This window comes from Eurypyga helias, unplaced genomic scaffold (assembly GCF_000690775.1).
Source record: "Eurypyga helias isolate BGI_N326 unplaced genomic scaffold, ASM69077v1 scaffold3789, whole genome shotgun sequence".
NCBI classification, from domain to species: Eukaryota; Metazoa; Chordata; class Aves; order Eurypygiformes; family Eurypygidae; genus Eurypyga; species Eurypyga helias.
In genome coordinates, this window is record NW_010272567.1 from 42,081 (window position 1) to 58,796 (window position 16,716).

The following is a 16,716-nucleotide window of genomic DNA, read 5'->3' on the forward strand; positions in this document are numbered from 1 at the left end:
TTCTGCTTCCTCTACCAAACTCCAAGGCTATAATTCAAACCATTTTAATCTGTCTGCTTGTCAGACGTACAGGCAGAGCTACAACCCTGCTAAGAATCAGACCATTCTCAAGAGCCCTCTGTGCACACCCACGCAGACAATATCCAGACCAGGCCATCCTAATCACACTGCCACACGCAGTAAATACCCATACACTCATTTTACTATATTAGTTGTTGCAACGCAGCGAAGGTGGTGGCTGACCATTCATGCTGGCGCGTGTCCAAACGGCGTAACAGCCTGCGTTCAGGTAGCAGGTCTCTGTCCCGCTGCTGGGGTGGGGAAGCAAAGGGTACGTAAGGATTTCAAGCATCAGCCACACTGTGCTTGCTCAGGAGGCGCAGCAAAACACAGAGAGGTATGGGAGAGGGAGGAGAAAGAGCAGACTGCGAAGGGGAACAGCTAACTGCACTGGGAATGAAATGCGGATCGCGAGCTTTCTTAGAGGAGGCAAATTTGCTTAAAGATAACAACTTTTAATAGACCAGCTAAAACCAATGAGGGGGGAAAGCAATCAAATGTTTTGCAACAGAGTTCCTGTTTCAGATTTCAAATAAAAGCAGGAGCCTCAAGGTAAGCAGAGCCTAAAAACCATAACTTTGATTTCTGATTAAAAATATAACTAGTTATATTGCCCATGGGAAAAGCATGTGGCCAGCTCTGGAGACCTGATGTAACCCCGGGAAAGACAAGGAGTGTATGTGGGACTGCTCACAGGCTGGACAGGGGGGAAATCCCTTGTGCTGGTTCAAGGCAGGGATGAGCTGCTCTCCTGGGGCCAGTCCACAAGATTTTGTTTCATTCCATAATACATCAAGCTGAGTGCCAAGTCACCTCCGTACCCGCGGCAACGGGAGCCGGCCGGGGAGGGGGAGAATTTGCAAGGCGACCCGGAAGGCATTAGCAACAGCACTGTTAGTAACTCCGTAAGTTTCATTTATATCATTAAATAGTTCTTATCTCAACTTCTACGAGCCTCTCTGGTTTTCCTCCAACCCCTCCTCACTGGGAGTGGTAGAGCAACTGGTGGTGCTTAATTGCCTGTCAGGGCTAAACCATGACATCCCAGCATACCACAAACCCAGCATCTCCGTCACAGAACAGCCAAACTGCACTCACAGAAGTACCTGCTGAGTGAATTATGCTGCTGCCATATTCAATTCTTTTTCCTCTTTTTCTGTCTCTCAGTGGGGACCATTTACAGCCAGGAAATAGCTGCGTGGTCATAAAAACCACGTGTATTTCATAACACAGCACTGTGTTAGTTTTGGGGAGGGGTAAAGCCTTATACCCAGCCAGCATGCAGCAACATAAACTGGTAAGTACTCCATCGTTGATTAGGTCCCAGGAGGGTGATGGTCCTGTCACCCACGACCAGCAGGCGATTGGGAGCAGAGAGACACAGAACATGCATGCAGAAGGATAAAGCTTTTTTACGGAGGGAAGGAAAAAATATCCAGTCAAATCTGTGCTGCTATATCTTGATAGCACACACCAACCTTACTAAAAATACGGTCATGTGTGAAGGCACACTGTGATTAAAGGAAACAAACAGGACTGCAAGAACTGGAAGTTTTACCTTTTACATTAAGGAACAGTAGTCACAGCAAAAATACCTGACATAACTAATACTTGGATTATGGCAGCAATCCTGGTGACAACAAATTGGGCTGAGAAAGCCCCTCCAAAATGACCTCCAAGGTAAGTCCAACACGCATTTCTAGGCACATTTCTTGGACTACTGTAAACATAGTGCAGCGAGACAGACAACACTGACACAGATAACTAACATAATCCAGAATTAGCAGAGGATTTAAAACAAAAAAGGAAAACAAATAAAAAAAGAAAGAAAGAAAGAGAAAGAGAGAAAAACAGCATTAATTTTACAAGAGATGAAATCTGAGATGAATGACACTGTGATGCTCCCCAGCCTTCGCTGTCTCCAGCCTCAGGGAAAGCTCTCTTGCCCAAGTACCAAAGCCCACAGGGATGAGGTTTGGGTACCGCTCAGAAATGAGGTGCCGGTTCTCATTCAGTGGGATGCCTGCAGAGTTTTCTGAGGATGTAAGATGCAGTACTTCAAACTGCAGCAGAGTAACACAGCTGTTCTGCCTCCTCCCCCACTTTTGCACAAATACAATTTTCCCTTTTGTCTTCCTGAGCATTTTGGGGGCATGCAGATTTTTAGAAGCCAAAAATAAAAAGAATAAGAGAACCATTTGCAGTTCATCTTCACCACCCACCATCATTAATTATCAAGATTTGAGAGGCAATTTACAAGCTCCAATCTGCAAAACACTAGTGAGAAAAATCTCTCTGCCAGATCAAAAGTGTCTACAGCACCCTGAAATTAAATGCGGCAGGTTTAAGATTAACATCTTACGTGCAGGTCAAGAGAAGATGACTACAGACTCTCAGATGCTGTACTTTGTACCCCAAGTTTCTTCTGAGCTAAAAAAAAGGGGAGCTCAATTCTTAGAATAGAGATTGCTGTTGGAAATCTCAAGCAATTTTTTTGAGGCATGTCTATATTGTGCTTTTTCTTTTACCAGTTCTTTCAACACTTCATTAATCCATTCGTCGTGCCTTCACCTCATTTCTGATGGCTGCATCCATGGCTGCATCCTTGACAAAACCCATTTTGCTTCCACAGCTGAAAAGCAAACCCTTAACAGTACATGGAGGATCTCCAATGTTTTACAACAAATGTATGCTAATTCTTCTATTACCATAGGTGTATTTGTTTTCATCTTTATTGCACTGAGATAACCAATCTTTCATCTTCTTCAGACTGCAGATAGATCTAAGTTTCCTTCCATGTTGACCACACAGGAAATCAGGTTAAAATTTCACAAAGCTTAAGAGATCAAAGCAAATGAGCTTCATGCAACCATGAAAAAACCCTAAGCTACAAAGAAAAAAAAAAAAAAATCACACTGACTGCCCTATAATACAACCTAGTCTAGACAGAACCCAAGGATTTAACTTACTGCTATTAATTACACTTACTGCCTATAAGAATCTCCCCCTCCCCTCCAAAAAAAAAGAAAGAAAGCAGCAATGTGTTCTGAATTTGCCCCCCCCCCCGCCCCGGGGAGGGTCGTTGGATGTCCACCACCTGGGAGCCCTCCATTCTTCCTCAGCTGCCCTCTAACACCTTTGCCAGAAAAGATGACTCTTTGGTTTTTTGTGGGATTTTTTTGTTTGTTTTGGGGCTTAGGTGTTTTGGGTTTTTGTTTTGGTGGTTTTTTTTCCCCAAATGCAAAAATGCATGTTTGAGCCAAAAGGAGAACTTCTGCCTTTGAAGTGCAACAATGGCCTAAGGGAGGGAGGAGAAAAAAAATATTTCAAAAATATATATATCGTATAAACTCTGTTTCTCCTTCTCCAAATTATTCAAACCAGCAGTGTTGGTGAATAGCACAGTTATATTGAAAATTAACCCACTGACTTGCTCAACGATCAGGGCAAGGTTACAGAAGAATGAGCTGCAAACACTCTGGAGTAATAACTTGCAGTGGCAGAAGGGGAAAAAGAAAATTCAAAGTGAGTGGTGATGCTCTGTTCCTTTGAACCTCTAGGCAGAACACGCTCCCCTCTGCCTGTTGATACTAACAGGCATGAAATTAAGCATCTTCTCTCCTTCCATGAATTGTTTGTCTTTGTGATGCAAGGTTTCTGTGTTTATTACCACATTTCAGCATCCTATTGGAAACACGCTGTTCCGGCCAGCTGGGTGAATCTTACTGAAAGGGAAAAGCACGAGCACCGAGCTATAAAAGCAGTAACGCACATGGGAACACGGAGAAAGCGCACCACGGTTTTATAGCGTTTTACTCAAGCTGCACTAAAAATACCATCAACGAGCTAAACCAGCCCAGTTGCCCAGTCAGATGGTGCAACTGCCATTTGCATGTATCCTCTCTTGGGAAGCTGTGCTCGGCAGAAATCGCATTTTAAGCATAGACTTTTCAGAAAACAAACAAGTATACTGCAATATGACAGCTAGAGACCCAACAGAAAAAACAGAAGCTCATCTACCTACTTCTTCCCAGCAGGGAATGCCTGGTTTGAATTAATGCTACTAATTCATATCATTAGGTTATTTGTCCTGTGTTAGGACAGACCGTGCCCCTCTGAGGCTTATTTTACCTTTTTTAGCAGCAAAATTAGCCACTTTTCCTTGCAATCAGCATTTCTGCTGACCCAATGCATGTTTTTCGATGTATTAAAGCAACAAGTGATTTCTAAACAGAATAGCTCTCAACATCAACACAATACATTTTCTCCTCACTTAATCTCATCAGGAGCAACAGCACCAGTGAGTCTCTCCCTGGGAGATTTGTAAAACACAAAAGAGGAAGAGAAGCAGAATCCTACTGCAATCTTCCTCTTCATTCACACAGGGTGGAGTTAAAGTAACACCAGTGTGAAAAGCCCAGCAACCAGGAGCAAGATATGTCAGTCATGGGACCTACTATTTTTGCTGTTTCCAAAGAAAATCAATAAAATTTCAATCAGGTTTTGTTAAAAAAAAAAAATCAAATACCTTAGGAGCAGTGATAGGAAGATTACCACCACCACTGGAGAATGCAATTCTAGCATCTAATTATTTTTTTCCTCCTTCTAGGAGAATTAATAGACAAAATATTGAAAACAGACAGGACTTCACAAGAGTATGGGCTGACAATACTGTAGGTTTGGGGTTTTTTTTTTCCACTAGAGAGGATATGTTTCTGGTGAGAAAGCAAAACTTTCACATAAGATATTTCAGCTGCACAGCCTCTGACAAAACGATAGCAGTGTCACAGCTTCTCATTACCGTAATAGGTGGTGCTACTCAACCAGAATTTCCAAAGAATCTGGATATTTATCACATGTAGTCTCTTTTGCAAAAAATACAAGTACTTTTCATTAAAAACAAGATTACATGACAGTAAGCTGAGAACACCTTAACTATTTTCCTGCTTCTGTATGAGCGATTGCTATAGCTGTTACAAGGCGATCACAGAACTGCAGTAGAGATTTCCACCGCACACACAAAATGTTCAGATGCGCGTTTGCTATCAAATACATTTCAGAGCTGGTGGGCCACCACAGTATCCCAGTTCATTGCCCAGGACTTCTGGGTCACTGTCAGCACTAGATGATTGAAAACCCAACAGAAACCAGCATGAGGGGACCTGATTAAAGGCAACAAGACCCTTTCCACTGACTTTCAGTGACTTAAGGGCACTTCCTGAAACTCAAATTTCACGGAAGAAAGATTGTTTTGTGATTTATTTCCAAAGGGATTTTGGAAATGCAGTGCTGGTGATCACAGCCAAGCCAGGCACGCTGGTGTGATGGGAGATCCTAGACAGGACTACAAAAAAGCCAGGTTCAATTCTCCTTGGTACATGGCTTTCCTGTGTATCTAAGCATAATCTCCAGCACTTACTGTAATGGGTAGGGTGCACTTCTAAAATACAAAGAAAAACACCAATAAGCTCTCCTATTTAATTTTATTTCTGTCTTCATGTTTTAAGAGCAAGATACGGTTTACTGAGCAAGGCATGGTAAAAGGCCGTGAGGTACAGGAACAGTGATTTAAGCAATGTTTTGTACACATCTAAGTACAGGTCTAAGCACCATATCCCTTTTGGGAACTCACTCCCCTTGCTTTGCCTCGCTGAAAGTAATTTAAAGATGCAACCATTACACCTAACCAATCAATCCCATCATTCATAATTAGACTGAAATAAAATGATGTAGTAGCTGTAGCTGCACCATCAACAAAACTGTTCTCTTTGGAGGAAAGCCTTGAAAAAGCAGATTCACCCTCCTAAATTCCTCCTGCTCCTCTCCCACCAGTGATGGGGGAATGCATTTCCAGATATAAACACCAGATTTGGCCTGGAGCTGAATTCTTTTTAGGACTGCCCCTTTCCCAAAAAAGCAGTGGCTCAACAAGTCTCTCCTACAGATGTGAAGCAGAGTTCTTTATTTCACCAGTGAAAGCACCCAGTATCTTATACTACATATTGGTGGTTTTAGACTTGGAGACCTGGACTCTTTAGACATGGAGGTCTAATCTTTATTTGTTCTTCCACACTTATTTCCTTCCCAAACTGCTTCTTAGTCTCTCATGTCCCACCATGATGGTGGAAATAATCACAGAGATGCGTCTGCTAGATGCCTCCAGCTGTGCGAGACGCAACCTCTCCACTCCATGTGGAGCATATGCCAAAATTCAGTAAAAGCACCTTTTTGCATCACCATCTCGTCACAAATCAGTCACAGCTACACTCTCAAGAAAAGGACCTTGTAGGCTCCCAGAGCACCGGGGTGCTTGAAGGGGTCTCCATCCCTGCTCTTCAGCCCATCACACCTCAGTGCCATGCACCCAAGGCGGTAGTGGCAGTGCAAAGTGATGCTGAAAAGAGCAGAGATGAATTCTTCCTCTGACACTGTGATGCAGCACCTCCTCTTACAGCCAAACTCCTTTGAGACCCAAAACTGAAAGCACACCGAGAGCATCAGTGCTGTGCCACTTGGCTCTGCTGGGCAGGACAGAGGAAGAGGATCGTGGCTGACCTACCACCCGCTGCTGTAATGAGGCAGAGAAGCCACCCCACTGCGGGGAGGAGGACTGGGGCAGGGTGTATTGGAACAAGACTGCTCTGTACAAGAAGAAATGCCAGCATGGAGGGAAGGGGGCTGATGATTTAGTCTCCTATAAAGTCCATTTAACCCCTACGTGTATTTCAACTGTACCCCATACCTACAAATAATCAGTGCACCTACAGCCAAAACAACCCAAAGCTAAACAAAAATTGCCAATCCAACCTGCACAAGCCACAAGCAACCAGCTGACCTCTCAGGTTTATTTTGGGTGCCACGGAAAATGCAGGTTCACCTCGACACCGAGGTTTGGACACATGTCAGTATGTTAACCAGTCAGTGAGACAAGAGATGCCGGATGGAGCACTGATTACTGAACACCCGAGATGCACAGCAACGCACGGGTCACGGGAAGTCCTTCCAAACAAGCTGTGCAGATTCATCATAGCTGCAGCACCCCCTCAAGTACATCAGACAAATCTTGCTATTAGCGGATAACAGCAACTTTGACACTTCTATACAGTCTTGTTTCAAAGTGAAAAAGTAGTTCCAATGGACCTGTGTGCTTTTTGCTGTTTTTTTAAGTATAAGGATTTTTAATGCAATTATCTGAAATTTACATTTTCAGGGTCTCATGCCCCTTTAACCAACTGATCTCTCCTAACAGCTCTACAAAACACTCCCAGCCAGTTGACTAGGAAAATCCTTGAAAAATCTCAAAAACTGCAATGACGGACCCCACCAGATCCCCCATCTCCAGCTGCATTCAACAAATGATGACCACAAATACAGCAAAAATAATCTATCTCCCCAAACAATCACCTCCAAACATACAGCAAAACTACTGGGAAACTACTTTCAGTCCCCCTAGCCTGCTCCATAATACCTGCCTTGAACACACGCTCTCAGTGAATTCCAGCATTCACTGGGAGACCCCTCTTTGCTCTCTGCTAAGTTTTGGGAGCAGTTGCAAGCTGGAGGGGAACTGGATGTCTCTGCAACAATATAGAGCCCAGGATCTGTCCCCTGGGTTGCTTCCGAAGCATTTTTCATCCAAAGAGCTGTGGCAGAAGCTACTTTGTGTGCCACTTGAGTTGAAATTAAAACAAAACAGCTCAGCTACACAGAAGCCAAGGGGGTGAGAAGCCGGGGACCTGCTGCTAATGTGTCAGCAAGGAAGCATCTGCCATATGCACCTCTGCTGTTTCTGTGCAATTAAAGCATGAAATGTTTTAAAGGGGCCTCATCTTTAGAGGCGAGCTAGAGAAATGAGAAATCTTTTTTTACTAACGCGGTAACACAAACGACAGAGTAAGTGCAGAGATGCTGCTCAAAACCATGGGAGATGGCTTGTCCGGGCCAGCGAGGAGTAATCCCAGCTCAGGCACCTCATCCCATGCATAGCTGCCTCCTCCACAGCCAAAACGACAGCTACAATCTAGCTAAAGAACATCAGTTAAAATTAATGATAACAGTTGACAAAGCAGCTCATTTCTCTCTTGGCTTTTCTGACCAATTGTATAGGGTTCAGCATTTCTTCTGTGGATTTCTTTCATGCAGTCAGGACCTTTCCCAACAGCAGTCCTACGTAGACGGCACAAATAGGAATGAAAGGGATGCACACCGCAATCCGCATTCCCAAAACTGCAATACTGACTGCTCCCTCCTGCTTAGCAGGGCTAGTCCTCAGCATCACAGAGGAGAAAACAGGATTTTTGGTGCTGAAGGCTACAATACCCAAATGTCTGCGGTGGTATGGTTTGATCCCAGAGCCCTGCGCAACATCCTATCTGATATCGTACCCTATCGCATAGGTATCGCCTGGAAACCCGAGCTGGGAGGGCAGCTGAGAAAGCAGGCTCTGCTCAGGAGCAGGAAAGCTTCAGACACCTCCGACCAAGAACAGGCAGCTGAAAAAACACACAGGAGAAAGAGGAACTGGGCTATGGGGAAAAAAAGCAGTGTGTCACTGCTGCTGGTAAACCTGTTGAGATCCATCCCCTTCTTCGATCTCGTCTCCACATCCAGCGCTCAGGCACGGGCACTTCTGGACATCTGAGCAGGAGGCTCAGCACTTACAAAAAACATTTCCTTACTCCATCCCCTCAACATTTAGGAGCTTAGCTGAGCCACAGCTTTGGGTAGAGGCTTCTTCCTTTCTTTTATTAAGAAAAGGTCTTAGAACATCATGTTATATTTTCATACTCTCCATTAATGCTGATAGAGCAAGTAACAGAGTTTTCCTTTCAGCGGTGAGATGGTGAATGCATGTGTGCATAACCAAGCCTAGATACTCAAAAAATAGGACCTAAACCATGTTCCAGCCTATGGTATAAATGAGCAGTAGACTAGCCAAAAAACAACTGAAGCATTTTCAGTGCTATAACTCAAACACAACCAGCAAGCCTGGAGCTGGACCTGTGGCATAGGAGCAAGGAATCCTGCAGATCTCCCATCCCAGTGGCGATGCTGATGTGGTGCCTGACTTTCCTGGGTTACAAGAAGCAGTCAGTGCAGCAACAGACGCCCTCAGATGGATTAAAAACATAGAAACCACTTCTGTCTTCTTTAAATTACCTACATCTTATTCAGGCTGGTAGCAACCTGCCCCTGTGCTTCGGTCTAGTGTTACATTCCCCCCCAAAACTGACCATGTTAATTTTCTGTGTATAGCAGCTGCCTCTTACTTGGTGCCTCATACACCCTTACAGGGCTCTTGTGCTTTGACCCACAGTTTAGAGATTTGTTCGAACTCAAATAAACAGTGTTTAAAACCAATTGTGTATAAAATCTAAATCTTACAAATCAGAAATTTTAGGGGAAAACATGTCATGCACAGATTTCTGTTTGCAGTGTAAATATTCTTTGGGTACCACTTGAATTTACTTAAACCAAACACTACGCAGAAAATAACTATACGTCCATTTTTGGTACAGAAAGAGGTTTAAGAACCACTCCTTCAACATTTACCTCTCCCACGAACCCTCGCTCAGCAAAAACCCTGCAGACCTCAAGATAAGAGCATTTAGGTCAAGGACACATGATCTTTTTGGAAAGGTCTGTTATGATTTGGGTGCTCACTGCTGAGCATCAGCTGCATATCATCATCTGAACACCTGACCTGCATTGATCCACCATCAGAGCAGTTGTTACCTGCTTCAACACAAATGTCAGCCAGCAGGAGCAAGAGCTCCAATCAGGGGTGGCCCCTGCAGAGGTTACTGCTCCCAGCTGCCTATGTTGCTCCCTCTTTAAGGGACACTTGCTCTCAGTAGAATGAGAACTTCTGCCACTCCACCCAGGACATCAAGGTCCTGTCTGTTTGTGCTCTGATTCCTCTTTTTAAGAGGCTTGTTTTGACTGAATCCAAAGCTATTTGCAGTTGATTTGATCAAGACATAAGAGTAACTGATCCAGCCAGTGCACCAGAGAGTAACTGATCCTGAAGTGCACCCATGCAGGATGGGTACATTTGGATTCATCCAGCCCATCCAAAGCTGGTTTGAAACCACTTTAGCAGGTAAGTGTTGCAACTCTCCAGGTCAGCAGATCTTTAGTGCAGCATCAATGCAAATGCCACACCAGTGACTCCTGCATGCACAGCATGGACTCTGTGATTGAAGAAGGAATTAAATAATATTAAGTTTCACAGAGAGTGGTAAGTGTTGGAAGTGAGCTCTAGAGCTCATCTAGTCCAACCCCCCTGCCAGAGCAGGATCACCTGGAATAGGTCACACAGGAACAAGTCCATGTGGCTTTGGAAAGTCTCCAGAGAAGGAGACTCCACCACCTCTCTGGGCAGCCTGTTCAGTGCTCTGTCACCTCACAGTGAAGAAGGGTTTCCTCATGTTCAGGTTGAACCTTCTGTTTTCCAGTTTATGGCCTTGCCCCTAGTGCTGTCACTGGACGCCACTGAAAAGAGTCTGGCCCCAGCTTCCTGACACCCACCCTTTAGATGGACCCAGCACTGACCCCTGGGGGACACCACTAGCCACAGGCCTCCAACTAGACTGCCCCACTGACCCCAAACCTCTGAGCTCTTTCCTTCAGCCGCTTCCCAATCTACCTCACCACCCAATGGTCCAGTCCGCACTTCCTAAGCTTGGCTATGAGGATGCCATGGGAGACTGTTAAAAGCTTTGCTGAAGTCGAGGGAGACCACATCCACTGCCTTCCCCTCGTCTATCCATCTAGTGATGCCTTCATAAAAAGCTATCAGATTGGTCAAGCATGACTTCTCCTTGTTGAATCCATGCTGAATACTCGTGATAAGCTTCCTTTCCTCAACATGCTTTGAGATGGCACCAAGAACAAGTTGTTCCATTGTCTTTCCAGGGATGGAGGTGAGGTTGACTGGCCTATAGTTGCCCGGGTCCTCCTTCTTGCCTTTTTCGAAGACTGGAGTAACACTGGCTTTGCAGAAGCATGCATGTGCCTTCACATCTCTTGAGGGACAGTGATTATAAACTAATCAGCCCTGTTCAGCATCAAAAACTAAAACTGGAACTGACTCAAGGAGCAGGAACCATCCAAAAATATTCTGAGTACTGGTCCCAACTCCCTCCGTGTAGGACATGGAACATAACTCCTCTGGGGAGGAGCATATATCAGTCTAGTTGCAGGACTGTAAAGTTTCCAAAGCAAGGGAGATGAATTGCTAGCTTGAGGTCCTGCTGTTGTGAAAGGTGTATAACTGAGCACAAACAAGCTAGAGGAAATAATCCTGAAAGAAAACGGCAAATGAAGTGTTCTCCCACGCCCCCTCGGCAGTCGCCCAGCCACAAGGTTGAGCTCTCACTGTGATTTTTCTGCCAAACAGATACATGAATAGAAGTGGGACGGGGGGGGCCCAGCTGAAAACACTGCAGCCACACAGGAGTCAAAAAAGGAGGGAAAGCCATGCAGAGCAGGGAAAAGAACACACCCCGCTGAACTGTAGGAAAAGAGAAGAAATGTGTAATAAATAAATGAAAAAGGTTCCAAATACTGATGAATACAATCAGTAGGAATTGAAGCGTAATAGGAATTTTTAAAATTGTGCTGCCAGAACAATACAAATGGCTACAGGATTATAACTCTCATTGATAACCCATGCCAAAAGATGTCAGTGCAGACATCCAAAACCACTAAAGCCCTGCAGATCCTCACGCAGAAGGAGAAACCTGGTGGGAAGAGAAGTTTATGCAATGCTGTTTGATTTGCAAGTATGGAACAAAATAATATTAGGTCCCCTGACAAACAGAAATACTGGATTACAAAAGATCAAGACAACTTAGAAAAGCAAGAAGGACACCTGTATGTATGCTATCTGGCTGGCTTTGAGGAGGGGCTGAGCAGGTAATGGCTCTGAAGATGCAGATCCATCACCCAGGCCAGCTCTCCACTTGTCCACACTGGGCCTCTTGTTCATAACTGAGGGCAGAGGATGCAGAAGTTTCACCTACTACAACATTTTCATCATCTTGAGACCATAAGGACAATCCTAAACCAAAAGTATTTTTCAATTTATTCTGCTACGCTCTGATCAGGCCTCCTTTCCCATGGGGATGCATTGAGCTGGCACTCCAGGAGCTATTCTGACCCCTTTTCCTTCTGCCCACAATGAACTCTCTTTACAACTGATTACTTTACTATTCAAATGCTCAAATATTGCTCCTTTTCCAATTCAATGGCCAATGCTCTAAGACCTTCTGTGCCTTAGTTCTTACATACTGCCCTGAGCATGAGGCCATGCTACCCACACAGCCACAGAGAATTGCTAAAACCTCAGCAGCCTTCAAACTTAAAACATTTTGACTTACTACTGATAATGAAGCAGAAACTACATGAAAACTGTTGCATTTCAACAGTGCTTATACTCAATGGTGTAGCATTGTTTGGGGTTTTTTGATAAGCTCTCTATAATGCTGTCCTATAGTTGTATCATCTTCCTTGGGGATGCATCTCAAAGCATTTAGGCTTGGCATGCTTATTACTTTGAGAAGTAATGTAGTGTTGGTTCAATTTCATTTCTATCTCTGTTCCTTAATATTTTGTTGCTATTTTCCTCTTCACATCCAGCAAGGACTAGAAGCAGTAACTCATTGAGTTGCATCATCTCCAGCTCTGCAGGCTCACCATCCCCAGCTGGGTTAGGTCCAACAGGACCATTTCCCTGACCAGGGTCCATGATTCCCTGTGACAGTGAAACTTCAGCACAGCAGCATCTGAAGTTAAAAGGCAGCCAACCAACAGCTGTACAATGTTAAGCTCATTGGCTCCTGCACTCCCACATTTAGCTTTTTGCACACAAAAATAGCAGCTGCTTTCCTGGGATTAAATTCTGCAATCTCTTTACAGCCTTCCTCTCCTCCTTTTAGCTTGAGGTGTGAGAAGAAATTCTTTTTCAAATTAGAAAAATAAATAAGTTTATAAACTCTAACAGCAGGCAGGATCTCTTGGATATGCTCTTATTATGTTAGGAAAGCAACACTGAGTCTAAATCCAAAAAAACATTGAATTTTGTTTTAATTAAGAAAAAAAAAAAAAGAAACAGGGAAGTCAAACTATTGCAAGTTGTAATTCTTCTCCAAAATCCAGGACTCAAAATTAGAGTTTACCAGAAGCTTAGAAGAGACAAACCCATTCCTATCACAGCAAAGCAGGCCCGAGAAGCACCCAAAGAAGCTCTCTTGCTGGGCTGCAGAGCTGACAGACAGTAAGCCAGCCACCAACCTGAAATGCAAGAACTGGTTTCAGACAACTATGAAAAAAATCCTTCAGCCTGTGGGACAGACAGAAAGCTTACTCACAGTTTCCTCAAATCCCAAGAAAGCCGGGCAAGCAGACCACACAGTTGCTCAGCCCTTTGCAGGAGACCTGGTCACAGACACACAGTCCACCTGGCTCTGGTCTGCCACAATCCTCCATCAGGCAAAAATCACTGCACATTTTGTAATAAATTTTGGATTTTTTTTTAAATAAACCTTTTTTTTCTCCCCTCTTTTTTCTTCCTCCCTCACCCTTTTTTTTTTTGATAAGGCAGCACCATCAAGCTCTCCAATCTTGGCTTTCCTTTTTGCAGTGCTAAAACACACACACAATAAAACCTTTTATTCTAAACAATGTGATTGTTTATAAACCACACAAAACCACCTTTTATATAGTGCAGCTATATTGCCCCAAGTATAAACCAGTGCTGTACAAGGTCCTGCACACACAGCGCAACTCCCTCCCCACCCCGTCGGTCTGCATGGTCACAGGTGAGCAAGGAGCTTGTAACTGGAAGTTGGTTCAATGTTATTTGTAAGATAAACCATATAACCGAGTCCAGTTCCACAGAACAGCATCATCGCTGTAAATGCTGGCGTCATTTATAGCACCTGTAAATCATACATTGCTAGACTACTGATAAACACAGCCTCAGGAAAATCAGTTTCCAGAGCTATACGCACCAAAACATCATAAATCCTTCAGTCAGTATTACTGAACTTTTTCCATCCCCACGTTATATGCTAATTCTGTGCAACTGAATTACGATACCACAGCCGAGCACTTCCCAATTATATTTTAAACGGACTATTTAAAGGTGCCTACATCCCACTGCAAAAAACGTCATTAGGATAGAGACAGCGGAAAAGCATCAACCCCAGAAGCTGCTAACAGGATTCTTCTCTTTTTACCTTGTTTCTCTTCAATTGCACTTTTTCTAATTAAAAAATTACATTATGAATAGCCACTGTTTTGTCATCTACAGTGAATCATTTAATACATATGTCAGTGCTTATAAATAAACCATACTTCATCAAGGTGAAGTTCAGATCTTTGAAACTCCAAAGACTAAATCCAGAATGTCATTGCAAGAGCTTGAAGCGTAAAAAACGCAAGGACAAAGACAGTATTTCTGATTCACCAAAGTTTTGTGCAGAACGACATGGCAAGAAGAGCCGTTCTGCGTGCAAAGGCCATCACAGCTGCTCCTTCTTCTACAGCAGCATGATAAAGTACCAGCACCGATATGGAGAATCCTCTTAGTGACCATCATCTCTCTGGAAGACCAGCGAGTTTTGAAATGTATTGAAATAAAACCTAAAACTTGCCACATTTTCATTTTTCTTTTTTCTCCCCCTTTGCCAAAAGAGAAGCAAAGCCTAAGCACTAGGATTTCCACTATAAACCTTAAAACCAAAAACCAAAAAATAAATCAGAACACTCTTACAGGCTTTCCTATTTACGACACTGCCATCGCCAGCCCTGGAAGAGGTTTTTCAACACACCATGTCCCCACAGTGCTGCGGCGCAGACAGCAAAAGCAGAAGTGCTTTCACTGCAGCTACAGCAAGGAAACCTCGGTTTGAGACCCGCCGTACGAGCTCACGAGGAAACCAAGCAGCGCAAGAAGCAATTCCGGTAAGGAATTAGGTGAAATCAGCTTTGTGTTATCAATGCCATCCCGCCTCCTCGCAGGAAGATTATGGGAATTATCACCTGCTTGCTGGGATGGAAGAGACCCTCTCAAGTCCCCAAAAACACCAGGGAAGGAAAGAAATGCCATGGCAATAAGGGAAGAAGTTGCTTAGCAACTCTCTTACTCTGACAGCCCAGTTAAGTGAAAGACACTCTAAGGGGGAAAGAATTAAACATAGAAACTTTGTTTTCTACCAGGTCCTCAGCTAACGTGAATAACAGCACTCGGATGACTTTTGTAGGGCTAAGTCAGCCCGTGCCAGCCGCGGCACAGCCACCAACAGCTACCCAAAGAAGAAACAACAAGGCAGGGAAAAACCTGGGGAAAGAAGCCTTGATCACCTTCAGCCTCTGCATCAAAGGCACACAAAGCAGCTGCTTGGATTTCATTATCCAAACGCCAACAACTCCCTCCAAGCATCCCAAAAAGAGAGCTTCCAAGAAAGCACCAGAGATCAAACTTTAAATACAGCCAAGATGCAAAACCAGGGACAGCAATTCCTTGGGCATTTGCCAGCCAGCACGCACAGACGGTACCAGCTGGAACGGAAGCTATAACCCTAATCAGCTTGGTTTCTCCTCTCTTCTTAGGCAATAAAAAGATCTTTTATACAGGCCTCAAAATTCAAAGGAGAAATTACAGTGTTAAGCTAAAGTGCAACAGGAGGAATGATGTGGATGGCCACATAGCCCAGGGTTTACAGCTGGGCTTAGCAACAGCTTCACATCTTCAGTCTGGGCAACCCACTGCCAGGGCACATAGATCCCCAAAGACAGACTCAATAGAACAAGGGAGTTACTTGATGCAAACAAGTGTTTTTATAGAAAAACCACTTTAAAAAAAAAAAAGTATCAATCTTTCTGATTTGACACAGAAGATCAATATACATGTGACCAGTGCATTTCAGTCTATAACATAAGTGATAAAAGGGTAATGGAACATTATTCTTCATTTAAGGTTGTGTAAGTGACTTATTAGGAAAAAAAAAAAAGGATTTAATTTTATGTAAGCTAAAGTACAGACTCGGAGAAGGACATTAATGGATCTTATATTTGTGCGTAAGAACCGAGCCTGCTATTTCAGATCACAGCAGACGTCTTCAGAAGGAGGGAAGCAGGCAATCAAATTTTTACATGATGAAAATCTACCATTTTTGTATTTTCACAGTGGCACTCAGCTTTCCTCGGCAGTTTGGGAGTGAAAAGCCAGCCCAGACTGGCGATCTCCCCTCCCAGCCCCAAGGATTTCATTCCCTGCAAGCGGCCACTCACCCTCGCAGAATATCAATGACATGGTATGGCACATCTGGGAATCAAAACCAGGGACTCCAAAACAGTTGAGCAGATTGCAGGCAGGAACCTCACTTTCAGAAGCAGGAACAAATTCTGTTTATTTTAGCAAATCAAACTGAATACATAAAATAAATACACTGCCCCGTTTGCTTCTCACCCGCTGAGCAGCTGGTAGCTAATGGGTATATTACATGCAGTGTTTGAGGTGCATAGGATGTCTGTGCCATTTACATACTCCCCAGTTTGCAAGAACACTAAATGTTTGACTTACTCAGAATTTACCAGGGAAAAATAGCCCATTTTCCAACTGAGCCAGATAGTTCCAGAGCATTTCCC